This window comes from Aquarana catesbeiana, linkage group LG11 (assembly GCF_042186555.1).
Source record: "Aquarana catesbeiana isolate 2022-GZ linkage group LG11, ASM4218655v1, whole genome shotgun sequence".
In the NCBI taxonomy this organism is placed as follows: Eukaryota; Metazoa; Chordata; class Amphibia; order Anura; family Ranidae; genus Aquarana; species Aquarana catesbeiana.
This window is the reverse complement of record NC_133334.1, coordinates 84,319,057-84,344,764: the sequence shown is the minus strand read 5'-3', so window position 1 is coordinate 84,344,764 and position 25,708 is coordinate 84,319,057. Positions and strand designations below refer to the sequence as shown.

The window sequence follows — 25,708 nt, the reverse complement described above, 5'->3', positions numbered from 1 at the left end:
TACTAGACTTAATCTAATTACCTGTATGCGCACTACCCCTCTCATATCTGTCCTTGTCTCTTGGTGTACAACTATAATCTGAGCTCTGTACCATTATGATTCCATCACAAATTTTACAGAATACATATACTCTTCTTTCTCCCAGCCTTGCACATAAACATTGTATTAATCATGAATTATTTCTGGGCCATAAATGAAATACCTTCTGACTACACAGAATATGACATTCACATTTTACTGCAGGGATTTGCAGTAACATGAAAATGGTAATGCACTGGATGAAGGTTTGACCTACTTTTGCCTTGACTTTAACCATTTGTATTTCAGCTGGCAAACATGGTAGGAAACTGTGCCCAAAATCCAATGGTGTCTAAGCAAAGGTTCTTTGATATGTAAGGTAATATCTGAGTGGGGTGACCTAGAAACCTTCAGAAATGCTGCACAATAAAATACTTAATAGAAAACGTAGAAATGGGATGATGGACGAGCGTGAATTGTGAGAACCATATAGGCTACAGGAACACCAAATTGACCATCCTGTTGACCACTCCAGCTGGTGGAAATTTCTACAGGCCTTTATGTTTTGCGATTGAAGGCCAAAAAACGTGCTTATTTCTAACCATTTATCAGAGACTGCTGTATCCACACCTTCAGCCAACGGTAGTAGACAATTATTAGATGGTCTTGTCATAAGATAAGATAGGTAAGACCACCAGACCCTGATATCTACTTTCAGGCCTGTATCTTCAATACATAGAATGGACCAAGCCTGGTAATAGAATCTTTGGTGCAGTTATATGCCATAACATTGCTCGATATATGATGGTGGTGACAAAACCACACAAAGAATTTTAACACTACCAAAAGCTGCAATGGACATTTTCATCCTCCATCCATCTTCTTAAACCAGATAGGAGTTACATATTTGTTTCCATGTTCCCAACACACATTATTCATCATATATTATTCCATGAAGTCAAGCTGACAACCAATGTAAAAAAAAAAAGCAGCCAAACAAAGGATAAGACAAGTTGCCATCCTGGTACATGCTGACCGTAAAAATGGATTGTAACGGTCACAGGGCATGGGTTTATGTTCTGTCCTTCCTACTGACAATGTATGAGGCGCTGTTATTTTAATCTACTACAAGAAAGGATTAATTAACCTCATGATCAAACTGTGCAGAGCTTGAAATATGATTTCTCAGATTAGTCAGACATGCCGCACACTTGCTGTAGAGCCTGCGAGACGTGTTGGAGCCACTCCTGAATTAACCCTTTTTGCCTTCCAATGATAAGATGGGGGATGAGACAGTTCACGAGTATAAGATAAATGTATGCCATACTTATTGTTCCCCTGCCAGATGGAGCAGTAATAGTCAGCAGACTCTCTGAAAAGAAGTACCTATATACTGTATCTTCTGTAGCTATTTTAAAACAGTCGTATGAAATACTTTTTATTTTTAGCTCCTTGCAGCTTCAGAATTAACAATGAAAAGGGAACAATGCAGGGAAAGTGTCAGACTTCTAAATCCGGGGAAAGAAAGATTCACTAGAGCAATCCCACATTTCACAGTCCTTCTCAAGACTGAGGACTCAAAAGATATAAAATTTAAACAAAATAGATATTTACAATAAAGCTATAATAAAAAATAATGATTTTACATTGAGGGAAAAAGGTATTTGATCCCCTGCTGATTTCGTATATTTGCCAACTGACAAAGAAATGATCAGTTTATAATTTTAATGGTAGGTTTATTTTAACAGTGAGAGACAGAATAACAACAAAAATATCCAGAAAAATGCATTTCAAAAAAGTTATAAATTGATTTGCATTTTAATGAGTGAAATAAGTATAGTGCCTTAAAAAAGTATTCATACCCCTTGAAATTTTCCACATTTTGTCATGTTACAACCAAAAACGTTAATGGATTTGTTTGGGATTTAATGCGATGGACCAACACAAAGTGGCACATAATTGTGAAGTGGAAGGAAAATGATAAATGGTTTTAATTGCTTTTTAAAATTAAATATCTGTAAAGTGCGGCGTGCATTTGTATTCAGCCCCCTTTACTCTGGTACCCCTAACTAAAATCTAGTGGAACCAATTGCCTTCAGAAGTCACCTAATTAGTAAATAGAGTCCACATGTGTGTAATTTAATCTCAGTATAAACACAGCTGTTCTGTGAAGCCCTCAGAGGTTTGTTAGAGAACCTTAGTAAACAAACAGCATCACGGCCAAGGAACACACCAGACAGGTCAGGGATAAAGTTGTAAAGAAGTTTAAAGCTGGGTTATGTTTTAAAAAAAAATCCTTTGAACATCTCACAGAGCACTGTTCAATCCATCATCCGAAAATGGAAAGAGTATGGCACAACTGCAAACCCACCACAACATGGTAACTCTGGAGGAGCTGCAGAGATCCACAGCTCAGGTGGGAGAAGAATCTGTCCATAGGACAACTATTAGTCGTGCACTCCACAAATCTGGCCTTTATGGAAGAGTGGCAAGAAGAAAGCCATTGTTGAAAGAAAACAATGTGAAAAAAAGGGGGGGGGGGGGGGGGGGTGATGGGGTAATGGCGCCAAATGCAAATATCTAAATGTTCTAATGCAGCACCTAAAATTAGTAACAACTAATAAATCATAAAATAATAATTGTAAAGGGCGCAATTAGAAAAAATATAATTAATAAATAAATAATTCATACACAGTGTTATGCAACAATTAAAGCACAATGAATTAATAAATCTGAAAGTCCATAACAAGCACTACGATCAATGGTCCAACACCGTGCTTCTAACATGCAATGTGCTCCAATCCATCATGGTCCCAGCATGCGCAGGGACTCTGGCGTCATAAGGGGGCGTGACCCCAGAGTCCCTGCTCATGCTGGGACAGTGACGTCACAAGGGGGCGGGGTCACCACCTATATAAATGGCTCCGCAGCTCGCACACAGCATTCCAGCCGGAGAGAGCGTTGTGTCAACATCGGATGAAGAGAAGAAGAGAAGAAGCGACGAGACAGCGGTGACACAGCGGCGACAAGACAGCGGAAGCAGACTGGGCCCCTCGCTGGCAAAAGAGCTGGAAGAAGATAGCAGAGGGGCCCGGGAGAAGAGGCGGAACACCGGGAGAAGAGGCGAAACACCGGGAGAAGTCAGATGAAGACCCCCCCGAAGTCAGCAGAAGACCACGGAGCTGCCTAATAAATTACTCTTAATACCTGTGTACTGTGTTTTTTTTAATTGACACTTTTTTCCCTAGGTGAATGGGTAGGGGTACGATGTACCCCATACTCATTCACATAGGGTGGGGGGCCGGGATCTGGGGGCCCCCTTATTAAAGGGAGCTCCCGGATTCTGATAAGCCCTCCGCCCGCAGACCCCGACAACCAATGGCCAGGGTTGTCGGGAAGAGGCCCTTGTCCCCATCAACATGGAGACAAGGTGCTTTGGGGTGGGGGGGCCGCAGGGCGCCCCCTCCCCCAAAGCACCCACCCCCCCATGTTGAGGGCATGCGGCCTGGTACGGCACAGGAGGGGGAGTGCTCGCTCGTCCCCACCACCTTTCCTGACCGGCCGGGCTGCGTGCTCGGATAAGGGTCTGGTATGGATTTTGGGGGGACCCCCACGCCGAATTTTCAGCGTAGGGGGTTCCCCTTACAATCCATACCAGAGCTAAGGGCCTGGGGGGGAACCCTCGCCGTTTTTTTCATTTAAAATTTGGCGCAGCGTTCCCCCTCAGGATTCATACCAGACAGCTGTCAGCACTGCCTGTCGCTCATCGCAAAAGGAAAAAAAAGTTTTCCTTTCCCGATGAGTGAGCCATCTTGGCGCTGGCTCCCGTGACGGGGCTCGCAGGTGTCAAATCTCGCGGTCACCTACTGTACGTGTCCTCTACTGCATACATCCAACTCTCATCATAGGATTCTGTGAAATTGGCTTCTCCGCAAAGAGCCACAGAAGGCAGGAATAGTGTAATATTGCTTTTTTAATTTCTTAAAAGTTTAGCACTTACATAGTCCAGTATACGGTACAGCAGGCATAAAGTACAGCTCAAGAGGAAGCAGAATTATTGCTTAACACTGTGTATGAATTATTTATTTTTTAATTATATTGGTCTAATTGCGACCTTTACAATTATTATTTTATTGTTGAAAGAAAGCCATAAGAAGTCCTGTTTGCAGTTTGCGGGAAGCCATGTGGGGGAAACAGCAAACATGTGGAAGAAGGTGCTCTGGTCAGATGAGACCAAAATTAAACCTTTTGGCCTAAAAGCAAAATCTATGTGTGGCAGATAACTAACACTGCACATCACCCTGAACACTCCATCTGCACAGTGAAACATGCTGGTGGCAGCATCATGTTGTGGGGATGCTTTTCTTCAGCAGGGACAGGGAAGCTGGTCAGGGTTGATGGGCAAATGGATGGAGTCACATACAAATCTTACAAATCTCAGAAAAAACCTGTGTGAGTCTGCAAAAGATATGAGACCGAGTCAGAGGTTCACCTTCCTACAGGACTACAACCCTAAACATACAGCCAGAGCTACAATGTAATGGTATAGCTCAAAGCATATTCATGTGTTAGAATGACTCAGTCAAATCCAGACCTAAATTTAAATGAGAATCTGTGGCAAGACTTGAAAATTGCTGTTCGTAGACACTCTCAATCCAATCTGACAGAGCTTGAGCTATTTTGCAAAGAAGAATGGGCAAATATTTCACTCTCTAGATGTGCAAAGCTGGTAGAGACATATCCAAAAAGACTTGCAGCTGTAATTGCAGCGAAAGGTGGAAGTATTGACTCAGGGGGGCTGAATACAAATGCATGCCACACTTTTCAGTTATTTATTTGTAAAAAAAAAATTGAAAACCATTTATCATTTTCTTTCTACTTTACATCCATGTGCCACTTTGTGTTGGTCTATTACATAAAATCCCAATAAAATCATTTTATCTTTTTGGTTGTAAGATGACAAAATGTGGAAAAGGGGTTCAAGGGGTATGAATACTTTCTCAAGGCACTGTATTTGACCCCTCGCAAAACATGACTTAATACTTGCTAGCGAAACCCTTGTTGGCAATCACAGAGGTCAGATGTTTCTTGTAGTTGGCCACCAGGTTTGCACACATCTCAGGAGGGATTTAGTCCCACTCCTCTTTGCAGATTCTCTCCAAGTCATTAAGGTTTTGAGGCTGATGTTTAGTAATTCAAACCTCCAGCTCCCCCCACATATTTTCTATGGGATTAAGGTCTGGAAACTGGCTAGGCCACTCCAGGACCTTAATGTGATTCTGCTTGAGCCACTCCTTTGTTGCCTTGGCTGTTAGTTTTGGGTCACTGTCATGCTGGAATACCCACCCATGACCCATTTTTAATGCCATGGCTGGGGAAGGAGGTTCTCACCCAAGATTTGACTCTACATGGCCCCATCTATCGTCCCTTTGATGCAGTGAAGTTGTCCTGTCCCCTTAGCAGAAAAAACACCCCCAAAGCATAATGTTTCCACCTCCATATTTGACGGTGGGGATGGTAATCTTGGGGTCATAGGCAGCATTCCTCCTCCTCCAAACACCGCGAGTTGAGTTGATGCCAGAGAGCTCAATTTTATTGAATCATTCAGAGGTTCATTATCAAACTTCAGACAGGCCTGTACATGTGCTTTCTTGAGCAGGGGGACCTTGCAGGCACTGCAGGATTTCAGTCGTTCACGGCGTAGTGTGTTACCAATTGTTTTCTTGGTGACTATGGTCCCAGCTGCCTTGATATAATTGACAAGATTCTCCCGTGTAGTTCTGGGCTGATTCCTCACCATTCTCATGATCATTGAAACTCCACGAGGTGAGATCTTGCAGACCAAGGGAGATTGACAGTTATTTTGTGTTTGTTCCATTTGTGAATAATTGCACCAACTGTTGTCACCCTCTCACCAACTGTTTGGCGATGGTCTTGTAGCCCATTCCAGCCTTGTGTAGGTCTACACTCTTGGCCCTGACATCCTTGGGCAGCTCTTTGGCCTTGGTCATGGTGGAGAGATTGGAATCTGATTGATTCATTGATTGCTTCTGTGGACAGGTGTCTTTTATACAGGTAACAAGCTGAGATTAGGAGCACTCCTATTAAGAGAGTACTCCTAATCTCAGCTAATTACCTGTATAGAAAACACCTGGGAGCCAAAAATCTTGCTAATTGATAGGGGATCAAAACTGTATTTCACTTATTGAAATGCAAATCAATGTAAAACTTTTTTGGAAATGCATTTTTCTGGATATTTTTGTTGTTATTCTGTCTCTCACTGTTAAAATAAACCTACCATTAAAATTATAGACTGATCATTTCTTTGTCAGTGAGCAAATGTACAAAATCAGCAGGGGATCAAATACTTTTTCCCTCACTGTATAGAGGTGAACAACCTTAAAGGTTCCACTCAGGTCAAAGCTGATTTAAGACATAAGTTAACTGTAAGAAATTATAATACAGTATTTGTGGATTTAGACTTTATCACTGAAAATTATGTGGGGGCTTCTTGATTTGAATATTCTTCTGCTTGAAATGACATGTCACCTCTCTTTTTAAGTCAACAATTGCCTCTTTTTTAGAACTTCAACTCGTAGGTTGCACATCAGAAAACTTAAAGGTGAATCAATTTTTAGTGTGTCAAGGACCCTGTGAACGATTCAATCGCATTGTAAGTCTATTGAGGAGATTGCTGTGGGTTTTGGCTATTATCTGATTGACAAAAGCTGACACATTAACGTTTAATTGAAGAAAAGTACCATAATCAATATACAAGGCAAAAGTGGGGCAACAGTGTTCAGTTATGATTATATAGGTATTAGGTCAAGGTAGACAGATGAATAACACATTTCTCACTAACAAAAAAGGAAAACAGGCACCAGTCAGTTAAATAGTAATAGTAGGTACCAAAGAACCCAGTTTGTACAGGAAAACACTAACAGGGACCTGCAGCACTGTAAGCAACATTTGTAGACCTGTCAGGTGCCATGAAAGGGATGATTAAGAGGGCTTACCTGCATTTCCTAAATTTTTCCAGCAGATGGCACAGGCCCATGCTTTATAACAGCGTTCTCCAATTTCAGAAGAAAGATGGCAGTATTGGAGCTTGCTACATGACTGGATACATCCCACTAGACGTAAGATGGATCATTTGGTTCTCAACCAGCTATTGGCTTTGCAAGCTTTCACTTGAAGTAAAAGATCTTCCTTCATTTTCCTAACCATCCGAATCCAGAAACTAAAGCACACAGAGACTCTAGAGCTAAGAACTAAAGATGACTATACCAGAAGAATTACTCATGCAGTAAATTCTAATACTCCTGAATACATATACATTTTTGGCAATTAATGTAATCTTAATTTACAAACAATGCAACTTTTGCAACTGGGCTACATAATATTTGACTGTTTTCTCCGGGTCCAAATAACATCAGAAAAAGGGTATTTAAATCTAAACTTCAGAAGCTATGTTATGGTAAACATCAGATTTATATTCAAACTCGAACTCCATCCATCAATGCATTTTAATATTTGCATAACTCCTTCCAAGAGACAGCCAACTGCTTGCATCAGAGCTGAGGGCTTTTGAGAGAAGAACTGAGGCAGCATGTAGCAAGCAATGTATAGCAGCCTGTCAATCTCTCCCACCAGCCAGGACTTGCCTACATGACAGTCATAGACCCAGTGATGATGTCACTGAGTTTAAAATAGGGTATTCAATAAAAACTGAAACGTTTTATTAGCATATTGATGGGGAAGAGGGGGGGGGGGTCAAGATGTATGCATATTTTTGCATATTTACATTGATCAGGCTTATACCAATGTAAGTTTGCATTTGTCAAACCCATGGAATCCCTGTGGAACCTGGAAATCACTGTAATAGGCCCTGTCCCGTGCCCTGCTGCTTAGTGAACACAGGAGGTCACTTAATCGACACTTGGAGCATTTAGAGAACACTTTGCATTATTGCAAATTGTTCTCTGATTGGATTAGGTGGAGCGGCACTGAGGTGACAGCACAATCTTCACCTCGTCCAATCAGAGGATGCTTTGTATTTATTGTGGAAATGCAAAGTGTTCTCTGAATGGTGCCTGTGCTGAGTGTGTAACATCCTGTGTTCACTAAGTAGCAGGGTAGTTGCTCTGCACAGGACCCAGAAGCAAGGGGCGTTCAATGTAGCAGTGGTGCCTATTACAGTGCTTCCCAACTGGGATCCCACAGGCATGACACATTCATTTTTGCATTACAAGCTGGAACAATGTAAGTATGCAAAATTATGCATAACTTAACTTCAGCTTTAAAACTCAGCTTTAATTACCTAGCCTAGTCGGGGGGAGGCGGCAGACAGACCTGATCACGGACACCCCCCCATCGCTCCAGCCCACCACCCAACACCAAACCCCCCCCCCCGCGTTGCTCCTGGGTGAGGTGCGCCCTGAGCCCACCCTTTTTGAAGCCAATCAGGCTCTAATCATGTGCTTCTAAAAAAAAAAAAAATCTATTGAAATCCATACGTCTGGCACCCTGCATGTAGATTAGGGGCTGGATGCATGGATCGGGGGGGTGCGGTGCCCGTGTGCCCCTAATAAGTGGCCGCCACTGGTCAAGAAACAATTACTTACCACTTGGGTTACACTTAGTTTCAAGTAAAGCGAAGCTAAGCAACAAAACCTGAAACTGTTGGCCAATATGCTACCCGAGTGTTCCTGGCATTGTCTCTACACAGATAACTAGTAACCAACACCTCCCCTAGTCAACTCAGCAACTATATAACCAGTAGTAGTGACTGCCACATTGGAACACATATCAGGGCAGAACACAAGGCTAAATACAGTTTATCTATATTCCTTAGTTTTGGTGGGAGTTACCATGGTTGCCAAAAATGTAAGATAATTACCATGGTTATTTTGCTACCCATCCAACAATAATGTCCCAAGGATACATTGTTATACACAATATCGTATCAGAAAACCACAAAATCATATACTTTATATGCCTTGATATGGCACAGTTCTACACCTTAAATATACAGTATAATTCCATTTCCACTTCAAATACTGCTCCCCCGTAATTATTCATGTAAAAAGTCATAATACCATTGATAAAGAATAATAATACAGATAAGGAATCGTACAAATGGTCAATAAAGCAAATGAAAAACATTTTCAGGGATTAACATATCCATGGAAAAATATTCAAACAAAAGAACTGTCTCTGGAAATCAGGTACAGTGGGCAAGTATGCCAGTTACCAGACACTGAAGTGTTAATTAGTGGGTTTACAGCCCTTTCATTATTGAATTTGCCCATGTGAAACAAATCTTTAAATGTGTGATTTTCCAAACAAAAGAAAATGTTTGTGTCCAGAACGACTTTAATGAATAAACCAGACCGGTGCTTAAAATTGATTGAGTTCACAGGCCACCAGCAACAAGCTCCCAGCTCGTTTGGATTTACATTTATCTGAAAATGGCTACAGTCATTCAATCAGCTGATTAGAAAATAAAGAGTACTAACTCTGTAGTGCCATTTGAGAAATAAAGAATGGCGAGGCTCATTCTGTGATAGGTACGAAAGGCTGTCCTTTTTATTTAGTGCAGATCCATACAAAACAAGTGCAAACATGACATCTGCTCTTGACAAATAGCTTCCTTCATCAGAGTACTTGTTTTGTATGGATCTCCAATAAATAAATGTTACCTATCCTTTTTCATTGCAGCTTATGCCTTGTACACACGACCGGTTTTGCCATCGGAATAAACTCTGAAGGTTTCTCCGACGGAATTCCAGTCAAGCGGTCTTGCCTACACACGGTCAACCCAAAGTCCGACCAAAGTCCGACCGTCCAGAACGCTGTGACGTACAACACTTACAACGGGACTAGAGGAAGGAAGTTTAATAGCCTGTAGCCAGTAGCTTCCATCTCGTACTTGCTTCAGAGCATGCCTCGTTTTTGGTCCGTCGGAACAGCATACAGACGATCGGTTTTCCCGATAGGAATTGGTTCCGTTGGAAATATTTAGAACACGTTCTCTTTCTAGGTTCCGTCAGAATTTTAGAAAAAAAAGTCAGATGAGGCCTACACACGATCGGAATAGACGATGAAAAGCTTCTGTCGGACTTTTTCTGTCGGACATTCCGCTCGTGTGTACGCGGCTTTAAAGGGTATTTCCACTTTTGAAGTCAAATTTGAGAAAGCCCCACTATATGTTTTTCATGTGTTCTCATTCACATGGCATGCCTATATATAAATATATATATATATATATACATATATATATATATATATATATATATATATATATATATATATATATATATATATATATATATATTTTTTTTTTTTTTTTTTTTTTTTTTTCTTACCCTTTAGATGTTTCTCAGGAGGAGGTGTCACAGATGAATGAAAGTTCTTTTTTAAACAATGTTAAGGCCCCTTTCACACTGAGGCGCTTCTAAACTGCCAGTAAAACACTGAGCGCTTTTGAAGAGCTTTTAATTAATTTCAATGGAGAGGGGCATTTTTTCACCGCCCTGCCAACCCACTGCCCCAGTCTGAAAGCATTCATTGATTTTAATGGAAATAGGTTTTCGTGAGCTTTTCAGACGCTTTTTTTAATGTGAAAGCGCCTGAAAAGCGCCTATGTGTGAAAGGGGTCTAAGTAAAGCCTAGTACACATGGGCCAAATGTCAGACGGCATTGGCCAGCTCAATAGAAACCAGCTGACGCCTGGCCCATGTGTAGTGGAGTCGGTCCTGCCGGCTTCTATCGAAGGGGCACGAAAGAAAAAGGTCTGCCGATCAGCTCCCGATCAGTCCTCTCAGCCAATGATCGGAGTGTTCTGGTGAGGCCACCCCCTGTCAGAATATAATAGAACAGAAGGGGAGATGGGTGTACTAAGGTCGGATAGTTAGTACAGCGGCTCCTCCTGAGCTGCCAGTTTTTTTTAGTTTAGTAGTTTAGACTCCATCCGTGCAGCATTGCCCACGTACCTGTCCCTGCGAGCCCTATAACGATAAAATTCATTGAACACAGACACAAGAGGGGAGGGATTAGGAAGATGACATAATATCAGCATGTGACATCATTAATAACCTGGGACACAGCCCAGAGCAGACACACTCCATTCCTCCCTCCTCCTGCTCCACGCCAATCCCACAAATGCTACTCAGATAGATTATTCTGCAACCGCCTGGGCCAGGGATGTCATTATTAAAGCTGGAAAGAAATCAGGGACACATTCTTTTAACTGGAGACAAAATCGGGGACATGTTTTTACCAGGGACAGCCCACTGGTCGTCCTAGAATAGATGAACCCTTTAGGGTGCTGGCACCTGCTGCTAGTGCAGAACCAAAAAGAGCCCCGTTCTGCCATGCAATATAAATGATATCAAAGTATGTTAATATTTCAAAAGCATTGCTTTTAAATATAGCTTATATACATACATGTGGGCAGCCATATCCTTCCATTATATTTGCAGACTCTGCTCATCTAACTGTAAAGCTATCAGACAGGGACTGTCACCCCAAGATGCCCCTGGTAGCCAGGGACGATGTGGTTTTTAGTCCATGCTACGCTGTTCATTAGCATAGCGTTTAGATCATGTCAAAAAAGAGGATTTTTTTTATACTCAAATTAATAATCTGATTAAGCAATGCTTGCTGACTTGTTCTTTAATGGTTTATGTAAACTGTGAAGTTTAATGATAGGTCCACTTTAATATATTGTGTATTAAAAGCTCTGAACGGACCAGTACCATAAATAGGTTGGCACACAGGGCAATGCTAAGAAATGATAGCTATTAGAGCAAGCATTGTCCAGAACTTCAAAGCCACATTGTTAGATGAAAGTAAGACAAGTCAGGTTGGTTAGAATCTCATTGTTCCAATTGCAGCTAGGACTATGATTACATATGACTTATGATCCATGCTGCTGCATTTGCTAATCAAGGACATACCACTCTCTCCTGGCAACATCTCTCTTGTGGATAAGGGGGCATCTGGTTGTTTTATTTTAAGCAATTCACTCAGGAGGCTGCAGCCTGATTTCTTTTATTTATGCATGTGCACAGGAGATGGGACTTGGAAAGTGTCTCTGTGGCTCGTCCTGGGCTTAAGGCCTGCTGTTCTGTTTTCATGAATATGTATCGCCTATGACAATTATGCTACGTGGCACTAACCCCTCCATTTCTTTAATGCACTAAGCAATGTTCTGCAGGAATACTAGCCAACTAGTGAGGGAATTAGATATATTCCTTTAGACTATAAATTCACAGTTGTCCAATATGACAATACATTTTATATTTGACCATTCCTAAAACAATTGCAAAACATGGTCTATTCCCACTACTTCAAATGTATTTTAATAGTTTTCTTACCTATACCTTACTCAGACCCCATACACACTGATTTCCTTTAGATTTACCAAAACTATGTAGTGCAAGGGCCTGCCTGATTGCATACAAATTGAAACTCTTAAGGTTTGATCTCATATTCTTAGGTTTTGGTAAATCTGAAGGAAAAAATCTACAGAAAATTGTATAGTGTGCATCCAGCTTAACTCTTTACATTCAAATACTTGCAAAATGAAAAGATTGATTTGCTGAATGGGCCAATGTCTTCATTCAGTTATCACAGAATTGTAATGACTTGAAAAACAGCGTACTGGAAGTTTTTCCACTATTACCATAGCTCCTGATTTCGAGGGACTGTCTCTGATTTGGAACAAAGTCCCTCTGTCCCTCATTCCTCCTCATTTGTCCCTCATTTTGGTATGACCTGTATTTTTGTATAAAAAATGCACTTTTTAGCTTTTAAAAAGTGTTTTCCTTTGCTAAATCTTTCATCCAATTTCTAGATTGCTGCATTTGTAAATTTAAAAAGCCAGTATAAAGGAATAGTAGTGGTAAAAAAAGCACTTGTGGGTTTAACTAATCTTTTTTTTTTGTATAATTCTCCTTTAAGGGGGCGTGGCGGGGGGTGTCCTATGCATACATTATTTTGCTAATAGGTGTCCCTCATTCCCATCTCAAAATGTTGGGAGGTATGCTATTACTATAAAGGCAAAAATGATCCTGTCACCAGACTACAGATACCATTTAAAGCTGTACCTGTAAAGAAGAAAGTACATACATACTCCTCCTGCCAAACTCGTAGCTGCTGCTCCATTAATGTGGAATTCGGCAGGTGAAAGTTCTTTTGTAACCAACATTTCTCACACCTCGCAGCATTCACTGGATGCTCATCCTGCTCACCCCATCACTACTTCCCAACACATCAGTGTTAGAAGGAAGAAGAAATGAACACGGGGGGGGGGGGGGGGGAGAGAATCTGACATTCCTGGAAGTGTTGGTTTCAGAATAAACTTAAAGTGTTTCTACAGTAAAGATTTTTTTAAAAAACATTATACTTATCTACTCTGTGCAATGGTTTTGCACAGAGTAGCCTCAATCCTCTTCTTTTTGGTTCTCCTGTCGATGGTCGTGGCTCCTCTTGCTATGGGGCACTCAAGCAAGCTTGCTCCCGAACTGCATCCTGTGTGCCCATTCACACATGGAGTATGGCTCAGCCCCGCCCCTGCTCTCTCCTCGTTGGCTCACTGGCTGTTGCCAATGTCTCCTGCTGCTGTGTGAGACAATGAGGAGAGAGAGAGACCCGAGAGATCAGGTAATCTCATGCACATCGCTGGATCGAGATGGGGCTCAGATCCAAGATCATTCAAGATCATTGATATAGGACAGTAAGGCTATTTCACCGAGACCAAGTCACATGTAGAAGAGCTCTGTCTAGAGTCCTTGATGCAATTTGGACCTCATATCGTTTGGCTGGGAGACCCTACTTCATTGTCTGTTGGCAATACAAGCTTTACTGACTCATGAGACATATGTTTATATGAGTCCAACCGTTCTGGTAAGCCTGCATTGCTTTTATGCGGGGGATCTATCATATCTATGTCACTTCCTTACCAGCTATCCACGTGGTGAACAGCACTATCATCTCTATGGGACTATAAACTTTTTTTCAAAACCTTTTTTAATATTCAATAGATACCTGCTAGGGTGTCTCACACCAACATTTGGGATATATGCAGTCATTTTTGTTATTGTTTCTTGTGTATGCAATATTTCAATTCAAAACTTATTGGTTTTAATTAGCGCTACACTATATATGCACCTGCATTAAGATAAAAACCTTTAGCCTTTAGAATCACTTTAACTCAGTGGCTTGTCTTCAATGCAGCAGCAGTAGAGGCAAGTCTACTTTCTGTTTTAAAGGTACATACAGCATTTCAGTTTGGCAACACGATCACTTTAAGAAACGCCTTGTATTCCTTAGATGTTTGTCATGCAACAAGGAAGCATGTTCCTTCAACAATTTTTTTTTAAATGATAGATATTCTTTAAATAAAGTAAACTAAACTCACAGCAAAAAAAAAAATTGCAGGTAGACCCTTATGATATGGACATCAGGAGAGGTAAGTATATATGTTTTGCTCTACAGGTAATGCATTTATGTAATGTTTAGTTTGGTGCCAGGATCACTATAAGAGAGGTCTTCCACTCCTTAAATGACTATAATGTAACCTGAAAGAATATTCCTGGAACAAATCTTTTTTTATATTATTTTTTATAAAAAATGCTCCTCTAAAGAAAGTAAGCTATGTAACGCTCTTGCGCTGGCTTGGCTAACTTTAGTATATAGCTCTGCTGTAGTTAGCTGAGCTGCAATTTGCTTTTTTTTTTTTTTTTTTTTTTAGAAATGATCAGCGTTCCCCCAAACCTGGTGGCTGATTGCTTCTGCCTGCTCTGGAAGAATATTCCAGAAATAGTGTGTGAGGGTCAGTCACTTGGTTATAAAAAGTTGTCTGACCCTAGCCAAGCCTTGGGAGGCTGACCCAGAAGGTGAGGCCAATAAGAAGATAAATATTTGGGAGGAGTTGATCAGAGCTTTCTTCCACTGGGGCCTTTCCCCCTGGAAGCATGCGGGTGAGTGTTCCAGAAATATTACTGTTACTAGGCCTCAGCAAGTGTTATGAATACATGCTACAGGAAACCTGCCTGTAGAAGCTTGGTTGAAGAGGTGGGTGGCCTTCGCCTGAAGCTCCAGGTACAGAACTGCTCACTGAAGAAGAGACACCAGAGGTTGCTGCATAGGGTTTCAGATTGACTGGCTGTTTCTTCAGCCATTTTTTTTTTTTTGCTACTAAGTTGCTACTGAGAGGCCAGTCACTGCTGAAAAATGATTTTTCAGGGAAGTTGTCCTCCAAGATTTTGTCTTGAGTATCCTGCAAACAAACCCTTCTCCCTGCATTTGTTCAAGATCTGCAATAAATCTTAAGAAGACACCCCTAGGCTGAACTTGAGTTTGCTGGTATCCTTCTGGGACTGGAGACAGGCTTGGCAGCCTCTGGACAGGTAAGGGAGACCCATTTCTATCCAGCAGCTACAGTTATAGGGGTTAGCGATACAGCTAGAAAAAAAAAAAAAGGACAGAACTAAAGATTAAAAAGAAAATTGCTTGCAGGTAGACTTGACCAATAAGACTTTTGAATGTCACTGTTTGCTAGCAATTCTTTTCTATGTGAACACTGGCCTGCAGCACATGTGCCATGCATTTTACACTCTCAGACCACTCCTAGCCACTATAGGAAAGGAGCCAAGTGCTGTGATTGGTGAGGAGGTGCTGTGATGAGGAGGCCAAACTAATAGAGTGTGTGTTTGTGGGGGGAGGTGATAGATGCTCGGTCAGGTTTTTATTGCTGTGTGAGTCCCTATTGGGAAGATTCATCCCTCTATTTGTACTACTGACCATTGTCACCAAAACAGAAAGTGAGTGGAAATCCAACATTTTAGAGTTGTCTCCAGAACAAGAAGTGAGGGTACGACTTCTAATGGGGACACTTGTTCCAGGGACAACGCTGTAAAAAGGGAATACCCCCCATCATGAGAGATTTCTTCTAATTTCCCATTGCATCCCAGGGACAGGAGATGAAAGCATAAGAATAACCTAGCAGGGGTTTTAACACTTCTCTATGCTATGATATATATACTGTATATATATTATATATACATGCTATGTACTATATATAGTTACAAACTTGTTAGCAAACTTCAAAAAACAGATGTCCACATCAAGCAGGCTCCACACTTACTGTTCACATATAGAGAAATAAGAGGATATATAGTCCATCACTCTTTACTTGTAATTTCTCCCAAGTGCCAATAGCACAAATCAAATTTTTTGTGATCTCTCGCTCTCTCTCTCTATATATATACACATATATATTTATTTATACAGGGGTGTACCTAGAGCATTTGGCACCGGGGTGCATCCTATATCTGGCACCCCCCCCAACTTTACATTTTGATACAAGAAATGGTCAGAGACTACGGGCATGATACAAGAGATGATCAGAGACTGTGAAAAGATGGTCAGAGATTGCCGTTCCAGGCTGCCTCTCACAAAAGATCACTCTAATCTTACGCTGGATTATTAGGTTCCAACTCACAGGGAAGAGAACACCTGTCGATAAATTCTGATTTAGACTTTTTATGTGTACATATACATGTGTTATTTTCCTGTCGCCAACTCAGTCCATGTCACAGATGTTGGTTTTCAAGGTCACTGTGACAGGGCCCAGGGCAAAGCTGCTGAACACTCTGCTGTATCATTCGTGGCTTACCCAGTACAGTCTCCAGTGTGTAGAAAGGTCAGTAAGCCCAATGGCAGAGCAGCCCACGCTGTGACTCCTGAGTCCCTCTGCTCCATGACGTCACTGCGTGCCCCGCCCCCTGTCCAAGCCCTTGTTAAGCCTGCCAAACTCCTGAGTCCTGCACGATAAGCCTGCCCGAGCCTAGCCTGCAGTTTCAACGTTCGCGTGCGGCCATATTTTCTAAAGGTCGTGCTCCACCTGCAGATACCAGACTGGGAGCCTGTAGTGGCCCAGCAACCCCAGCCCACTGGGCAAGTGCCTGGTGTGCGCTATGACCAGCCTGTCTGACACCCCTAAGAGGCCCCGACCTGACACCCCCTCAATGTGTGGCACCTGGGGCAGACCGCCCCTACCCCTTCGTTGGTACACCACTGTATTTATACATATCATATAGTGACAGTGTGAGGCCTTGCCACGGTGTGAGTTTAAGACATGGATATAATGGATATAGAAATGACACAGGATTTGCAAAGTTACAGTTTGATAAGCTTCAGCGGGATTATTGTGAGCAGAGAAAACTGTGTATTAATCTTTCCTTAGGTTTTGTAATCCCGGATCAGGGTCTGAAGCTTGAATGTTTCAAACTGTTTTAGGATGGTTGAAACCTTCAATCCTGTGTCCAGGTCTTATTTGAGGCCTGCCGGCTGTGTGAGTACACAGGTGTGCAGGGTCATTATAAGCAAGTATATAGTAAAGAAGGGATAGGGGGAAGGGGGGACGTGGTGCAAGCCGTACGTGGTGCAAGTTAATTAACTTACCATTCACTGATCGTACACCTAATGTGGCGTTGTTGCTGTAACCAAAATCAGACTAAAAGGAAAAAGGGAGTACTCGATATAAAGAATATCAGGTAAGGAAAGGGGTTACTTTAGCAACAAAACTGATCAGAATATTTAGTTATATCAAAAAGTATCAATTTATTATATTTTCCAACAAACTGGTGTATTTCATAAAAACAACAAGCACGTTGTGGCTATTGTACAACTCAATGAATCATAGTTCAGGATATAAGCATTAGAGTAGAATTCGTCAATTGTAAACTGCACAGGTTTTATCCATACATCACCACCCGATGTATAAGGGGGGCTGGTCCAGGTCCTTTCTTATTTAGCTGGTGGCGTAACCAAGATATCTCTGGTGGCAGTGAAATCTCACCGCCAATTGTAGTAACGGCGTTGCATCTCCATGGCCAGTATATCCAAGTTGTTGCTGAGATATTCCGCCTTGCAAGTCTCGTAGATAGCTGTGGCTGTTTTCAGCACGCTATGGCAAGCGTCCTGTTTCTCCCAGCTGTTCAGCTCCCGCGGCGTCGTGGAGCGTGACAGCGCTGTTGATTACGTCAACGCGTTTCGCTGGGGCTAGTAACGTAGCTTCATCTCGGACGTTGATTGGTGGAGCGACCAAACTCCCTTTTATTATGATATTCTCGTGTGGTTGCATCCAATCAGAAGTGTAATTTAGCAGGGAACAAATATCACTGTCGATGGAAAGGTTACTTTGGAGAACATCACTCATTTGAATCAGTACGCCTCGGAAGTAGCTAAAGGAGAGTCAAGTAGCTAGCGATGAAGCAATTTCTCACATAGCAGTAACGGGGACATTGCAATTCTATTGCCTAATGTGTAATAAATATAACATGCAGTGGGGCATGGTACTAAATGCATAGGAGGAAAGGGGAAGAAGAGAAAGATTAGAGCAGTATGTCACACATAAGGGAAGGACAATCAGGAGACAAAGGACTCTCATGAATAGGGGAAAAAAATAATAACATTTTTTGTTGTTATTCAGTGTGTGCATCTTAGATTATACAGCAATTGGGATTAGAGAATTTTCAACAACTCAATTAGATTTATTAAATGAGGTTTAATAGCAGGTACTTTAACCTATTAAGAACTATCCTGAACTTTGATTCATTGAGTTGTACTACTCAGCACAGCAACTAACATCAAAGCAATGTTTTCAACATCTAGCTATTTTCAGTGATGACATGACGGTGTTGTCATTATGAACCAGAAGTTTTGAACTGTTCACTGACTAGGCAATAAGTAATATCCAACAATGATTACCATTATCAACCTATTGCATGTAAGGACCAGAATAAATTTGTGACATTTGCACTTTAATAACTACAGGAAAATTCGTGGCAGTCTCTATGTTCTCGACTTTGATATTCCATACCCACAGTATAAGTGTATGGTCACTCCATAGACACTGGTTCTGCTACTTACCATATACCAGTCCTTTTCTTACCTGCTTTCTTACCAACCTTGCTCCCCCCCATTTATGTTGATCAGCAGCTAAGCATCACCAAAAATTAATTATCTAGGTGATCCATTGTGATCCCCCACAGGGAATATCCCCATATACTGATTCGATACTGCTGCTGACCACCATAAAGCGTTCGGACCGTGTTCAGTGTTGTTTTGTACTGTGTATTTGAATGTTTTTTGTCCTGTCTTCTGAATAGTCTGGATATGGTTACTCTTCAATGTGCTTGCTGTTTTTATGAAATACACCAGTTTGTTTGAACTATTTTACTGAAAATATAATAAATAGTTTCATTTTTTTGTGTATATAATGAGGAATGGCATTTATGCTGGGGGAGGATATAGATTGTGAGATTAGGACAGCATTCCAGAGTGACACACCCCAAACTTTCAACCAAGATGATGAGATCAGAAATAAATTTAAAGAACATAAAAAGCTGCTAATCAAACATCTTAACAGAAAGTGGGAAAGTGGGATGTGTCATCTCTGGAGACCTACATCTCACACCGAATAGTACTAAGAGGTTTGAGAGATAGAATTATTCCAGCAGAACACTTACATACCGATCGTTTTCTAACTAAGTGGAAGGAACTTTGCTTAAATCATAGTATTGCTGTTATGGAATTAATTGTAAAAGAGGAAAAAACTCAATTGATTTCAATACAGGAACAAATAGAGGAAAGTGCACGAGGACTGGAGACATTAAGAGATAAAGAGGAATTTATTAAAAAAAATGAGAATTTGAAGAGGGAAATAGAAAAAGTACAACTCAATCTTAAAATAACTAAACAGAGTAAATTTTAATGTGATATAGCAGACTTTGAAAAAGACGTGGCTTTTGACCTGACAATTAGACGTGGACGGAGTAGATCCAAAAGTCGGGGACAGCGTCAACAGCCTAGACAAAGCGGACATAAATCCCAAAGTGACTCAGAAGACGAGACAGCTAAGACAGTGATTTTTTTAGATCGGGGGGGTCGGACCCGATCACCGACCAGACACCACCCTCCAAAACCAAACCCGCCCTAAAAAGCAGAAAACAGTTAAAAACGACCAAAGAAAGGACAAATACCAGAAGCCAAAAAAGAAAATGACCGGACCACTATTAACACTTACTGCCCGGCCCAATAGTGATAAGAAGGTTGTGAATTTATCTAATTTCAAATTAAATGTATATAATATACGTCTACTACAAAAAGGCATGTCCTTTTCCCCAGTAACCAACATGGACAAATTCACGGTATACAAGGATGTCACATTGTTCCTGAGGAAGGTCTTCCTGAAGTCCTTGTATAATGGTAAAGACAATTTGGCAGAAGCCATATTACCCCTGGACGTGGATGACCAATTGGCACTTGATGCCCTGAATTCCCTGTTACAGGAGAATGACGGCCCGACCGAAACAAACACTTTGATAAAAAGGAAGGCCAATTTGAGAATAAGGTCTCAGAAAATGCCTCCCCTTTCAAAGAATAAATAGCTACAAATCTTTTTAGACTTAGTTCAGACTGATCTTGAAAAAGTCAGTTGGACACAAAAGACCATCGACAATTTAACAACACATGAATGGCGAGCATTGAATGATCTCCAGAAAAGAAAGGACATTGTTATTAAAAAGAGTGATAAGGGAGGAAACATAGTGTTGTTGAACCAACAATATGAGAAGGAGGTAAAACGTTTACTGAATAATGAATCCACCTATTGGAGATTAGACAGTAACCCCTTCCCACTTTAGTTCGGGAATTAAACAAAAAACCGGTAGAAGCCAAGGATGAAGGACTTTTGACAATACGCGAGTTCCAGCACCTTTATGTCCGGAGTTCAATGTAACTATCTTCTACATTATTCCTAAAATACATAAGAACTTGCAGAACCCACCAGGCAGGCCAATAGTATCGGCCTGCCAAGGCCCTCTGGAGCGAGTGGGTAGGTACTTGGACTCCCTTCTAAAGGACATGGTTATGAATCTAAAATCTTACGTACAAGACACTAGACATGTCTTGGCCAAAATTTCCGAACTTGATGAGCTGGAACTTCTAGGTGACGTATGGCTAGTTGGGATTGATGTTTAGTCCTTATACACTTCGATTCCTCATGCTTGTGGAATTAAAGCGGTTGAGACCTTTCTGGACCACACGTATCCGGAATCAGGACCACAAAACGAATTCCTAATTGACGTACTGGAGTTTGCATTAAAGAACAACTATTTTCAGTTCCTAGCAACTTACTACCAGCAGATCCGCAGCACCTCAATGGGGGCGGTGTGGGTTCCGGCCTACGCTTGCCTCCATTTGGAGCTTTGGGAAGAGGAGGATGTATATCCCTCATCGATGTACCGTGATCACGTGCATACTTTGTTATGGTACATCGATGAAGTGTTGGTGATCTGGAAGGGCACCGCCGACGATCTGCATGAATTCATGAAAGATCTGAATGTCAACCAACGAAATATAAGGTTGACGCACACCTTTGATCGGGTGACCCTACCCTTTCTTGACCTTCAGATCACCCTACAAAATGGCCATCTTCACACATGTACATTCCGCAAAGAAACGTCAGCAAATACCCTCCTATGTGCCACCAGTCACCATCCCCACTAGTTAAAAAATGGCATCCCAGTGGGGCAATTCCTACACAATAAAAGGAATTGCACTAAAGCAAGTGACTATAGATGAGAATCCCTTGAACTCTATGCGAGGTTCTGTGAATGCGGTTGCAGACAGATTAAGAAGGCTAAAAAAAGTGCCGCAACTAGGGACCGAGGCAGCCTGCTGGCTCAAAATTCAACTAGCCCTACTGTCTATAATTCCCAGAAAACGCGAGATCAGACTAGGATAATAACGACCTTTGGTTCCCAGTGGAACGAAGTCCGTACTATTCTGGAGAAACACTGGGGTGTCCTAACTAATTCCCCAGGATTGTCAAATATAGTTGGCACCTCACCCAGGCTGGTGGCTCGACGTGCCAGGAACCTGGGTGACATGCTTGTCAAGTCAGAATTCACAAGACAACCTGACTCTACTTGGTTAGCTGACTACCCACGGAGTACAGGTATGTTTCCGTGTAACAAATGTCAGATTTGTCCATATGTACACAGAACTTCTACTTTTACTGACACTCAGGGTAAGGAGAATTCTGAAATACGAGACTTAATTAACTGTTCCACATCCCGTGTTATCTATATGATAACCTGTCCTTGCCCTCAAATATAAGTAGGCAAAACAAAAAGGACCCTTACGGTACGAATTGGGGAACACTTACGAGAGATTAATGATAAAGAGAAGTCACCTGAGAAACTGCTAGCTAAACATTTTGCATCACACCATGGCAGAAGCTCTACAGGAATGCAGGTGAAAGGCATATATGTATTACCACTTGCCATCCGCGCTATGGCCGAATGACGGCCACAGTGCGGACCTAAATTCCCAGGAGGCCGTCATATGACGGCCTCCCCTGTGCACGCCCCATGTAGGGCGCGCCCCAAGCGCGCTGTGATCACCGAGTCACTGAGACTCGGGTAATCACCGATCCAAGTAAGGGGCCAGTCTCAGCCCCTTACCATGTGATCAGCTGTCAGCCAATGACAGCTGATCACATCATTTTAAACAAAAGATCGGTAATCGGCTTTTTTTTCTACTCACGCTGATAGCGTGAGTAGAAAAAAAGACAATCACCGGCTCAAATGCGAGGGACATCAGTCTCGAAGTGGAAGAGGCACATCTGCCTCATCTGTGCCCACATAACAGTGCCCACAGTGCCACCTATCAGTGCCCACAGTGCCACCTATCAGTGCCCACAAGTGCCACCTATCAATGCCCACAAGTGCCACCTATCAGTGCCCATAAGTGCCAGCTATCAATGCCCACCAGTAGTGCCAATCAGTGCCACCTAGCAGTGCTGCCTATCAGTGTAACTGATCAGTGCCCATTATTGCCACCCATCAGTGCCCATCACTGCCACCCATTAGTGCCCATCACTGCCGCCTATCGGTGCCCATCAGTGCCGCCTCATCAGCGTACATCAATGAAGGAGAAAAATTACCTGTGTTAAATTTTTTATAACAAAATATAAAAAAAAAATTTTTTTGTTTTTTAAATTCAGGTTTTTTACATTTTTTTAACAAAAAATAAAAACAGCAGAGGTGATCAAATACCACCAAAAAAAAGCTCTATTTGTGGGGAAAAAATGATAAAAATTTCATTTGAATACAGTGTTGTATGACCGCGCAATTGTCATTCAAAGTGTGTCAGCGCTGAAAGCTGAAAATTGGTCTGGATAGGAGGGGGGTTTAAGTGCCCAGTAAGCAAGTGGTTAAAGTTACCTACTAGACGAGGTGACTTAGACCGGGTGTTATTGCAAAAAGAAAAGTGGTGGGTGTACCGCTTGAAGTCCCTTATACCGTTATGCTTGAACACAGAACTAAATTTACAGGTCTTCTTGGAGACCTAGGAATTATCTGTATACTCTTAATAGGCTAAAGTACCTGCTATTAAACCTCATTTAATAAACCTAATTGAGTTGTTGAAAGTTCTCTAATCCCAACTGCTGTATAATCTAAGATGCACACACTGAATAACAACAAAAAATGTTATTATTTTTTTCCCCTATTCATGAGAGTCCTTTGTCTCCTGATTGTCCTTCCCTTATGTGTGACATACTGCTCTAATCTCTCACTCTTCTTCCCCTTTCCTCCTATGCATTTAGTACCATGCCCCACTGCATGTTATATTCTTTACACATTAGGCAATAGAATTGCAATATCCCCGTTACCGCTATATGAGAAATTGCTTCATCGCTAGCTATTTGACGCTCCTTTAGCTACTTCCGAGGCGTACTGATTCAAATGAGTGATGTTCTCCAAAGTAACCTCTCCATCAACAGTGATATTTGTTCCCTGCTAAATTACACTTCTGATTGGGTGCAACCACAGGAGAATATCATAATAAAAGGGAATGTGGTCACTCCACCAATCAACGTCCGAGATGAAGCTACGCTACTAGCCCCAGTGAAACGCGTTGACGTCATCAACGGCACTGTCACGCTCCACGCCGCTGCGGGAGCTGAACAGCTGGGAGAAACAGGACGCTTGCTATAGCGTGCCGAAAACAGCCACAGCTATCTACGAGACTTGCAAGGCGGAATATCTCAGCAACGACTTGGATATACTGGCCATGGAGATGCAACGCCGTCACTACAATTGGCTGTGAGATTTCACTGCCACCAGAGATATCTTGGTTACGCCGCCAGCTAAATAAGGAAGGACCTGGACCAGCCCCCCTTATACATCGGGTGGTAGTGTATGGATAAAACCTATGCAGTTTACAATTGACGAATTCTACTCTAATGCTTATATCCTGAACTTTGATTCATTGAGTTGTACTATTCAGCACCGCAACTAACATCAAAGCAATGTTTTCAACATCTAGCTATTTTCAGTGATGACATGACGGTGTTGTCATTATGAACCAGAAGTTTTGAACTGTTCACTGACTAGGCAATAAGGAGTAGTCAACAATTATTACCATTATCAACCTATTGCATGTAAGGACCAGATTAAATTTGTGACATTTGCACTTTAATAACTACAGGAAAATTTGTGGCAGTCTCTATGGTCCCGACTTTGATACTCCATACCCACAGTATAAGTGTATGGTCACTCCATAGACGCTGGTTCTGCTACTTACCATATACCGGTCCTTTTCTTACCTGCTTTCTTACCAACCTTGCTCCCCCCATTTATGTTGATCAGCAGCTAAGCATCACCAAAAATCAATTATCTAGGTGATCCATTGTGATCACCCACAGGGAATATCCCCATATACTGATTCCATACTGCTGCTGACCACCATAAAGCGTCCGGACCGTGTTCAGTGCTGTTTTGTACTGTGTTTTTGAATGTTTTTTGTTCTGTCTTCTGAATAATCTGGATATGGTTACTCTTCAATAGCCACTATGTGCTTGTTATTTTTATGAAATACACCAGTTTGTTTGAACTATTTTACTGAAAATATAATAAATTGATACTTTTTGATATAACTAAATATTCTGATCAGTTTTGTTGCTAAAGTAACCCCTTTCCTTACCCGATATTCTTTAAATCGAGTACTCCCTTTTTCCTTTTATAAGCAAGGCCTTAACATAGCTCTCCTGTCTGGAAACCGAGGTGCTCTTTACGAGAGACTGCACTCCATGTTGGAGGGGTTCTATTTCTATGGGACTGAGAGAGTTGAGGAAGCCAAGAGAGGGTCTAGGAGACTGAAAAGGCTGGGGCAACTAGGAGAGGGACTGAGGGAACCCAAGTCTCAGAAGAGTTAGAGAGCCCCTATCTGGATGCCAGGAGTGGGTCCATGCAGCCAGGTGCTGTACCTAAGAGCCCGTGGTCTGGGACACCAAAGAGAGCAGTAGTACTGCTAACAAGAATGCCAGGTGACTCTACATTTTCATTAACTGTTTGCTTTGGGAAATTGAAACAAAACTGGACCAGAAACCCCTTGGCTACACTTTGGAATGACATGGACTTACTACAAACGCATCTACACTGAATATATATATATATATATATATATATATATATATATATATATATATTTATTTATATATATATATATATATATATATATATATATATATATCCCTCCATGGAGGGATTTCACCCTTCTAGAGAGGTAGGAAGGAGGTAGGAAGAAGGTAAGAAGGTAAGGGGAACCC

General features: G+C 41.7%; 1 protein-coding gene across 5 annotated transcripts in view; it reads right to left on the bottom strand.

Annotated features, from left to right (window-relative positions):
* Window positions 1-25,708, bottom strand: part of SYT7 (synaptotagmin 7) — a 571,182-nt gene that overhangs the window by 125,001 nt on the left and 420,473 nt on the right. The gene's annotated exons all lie outside the window — the stretch shown is intronic.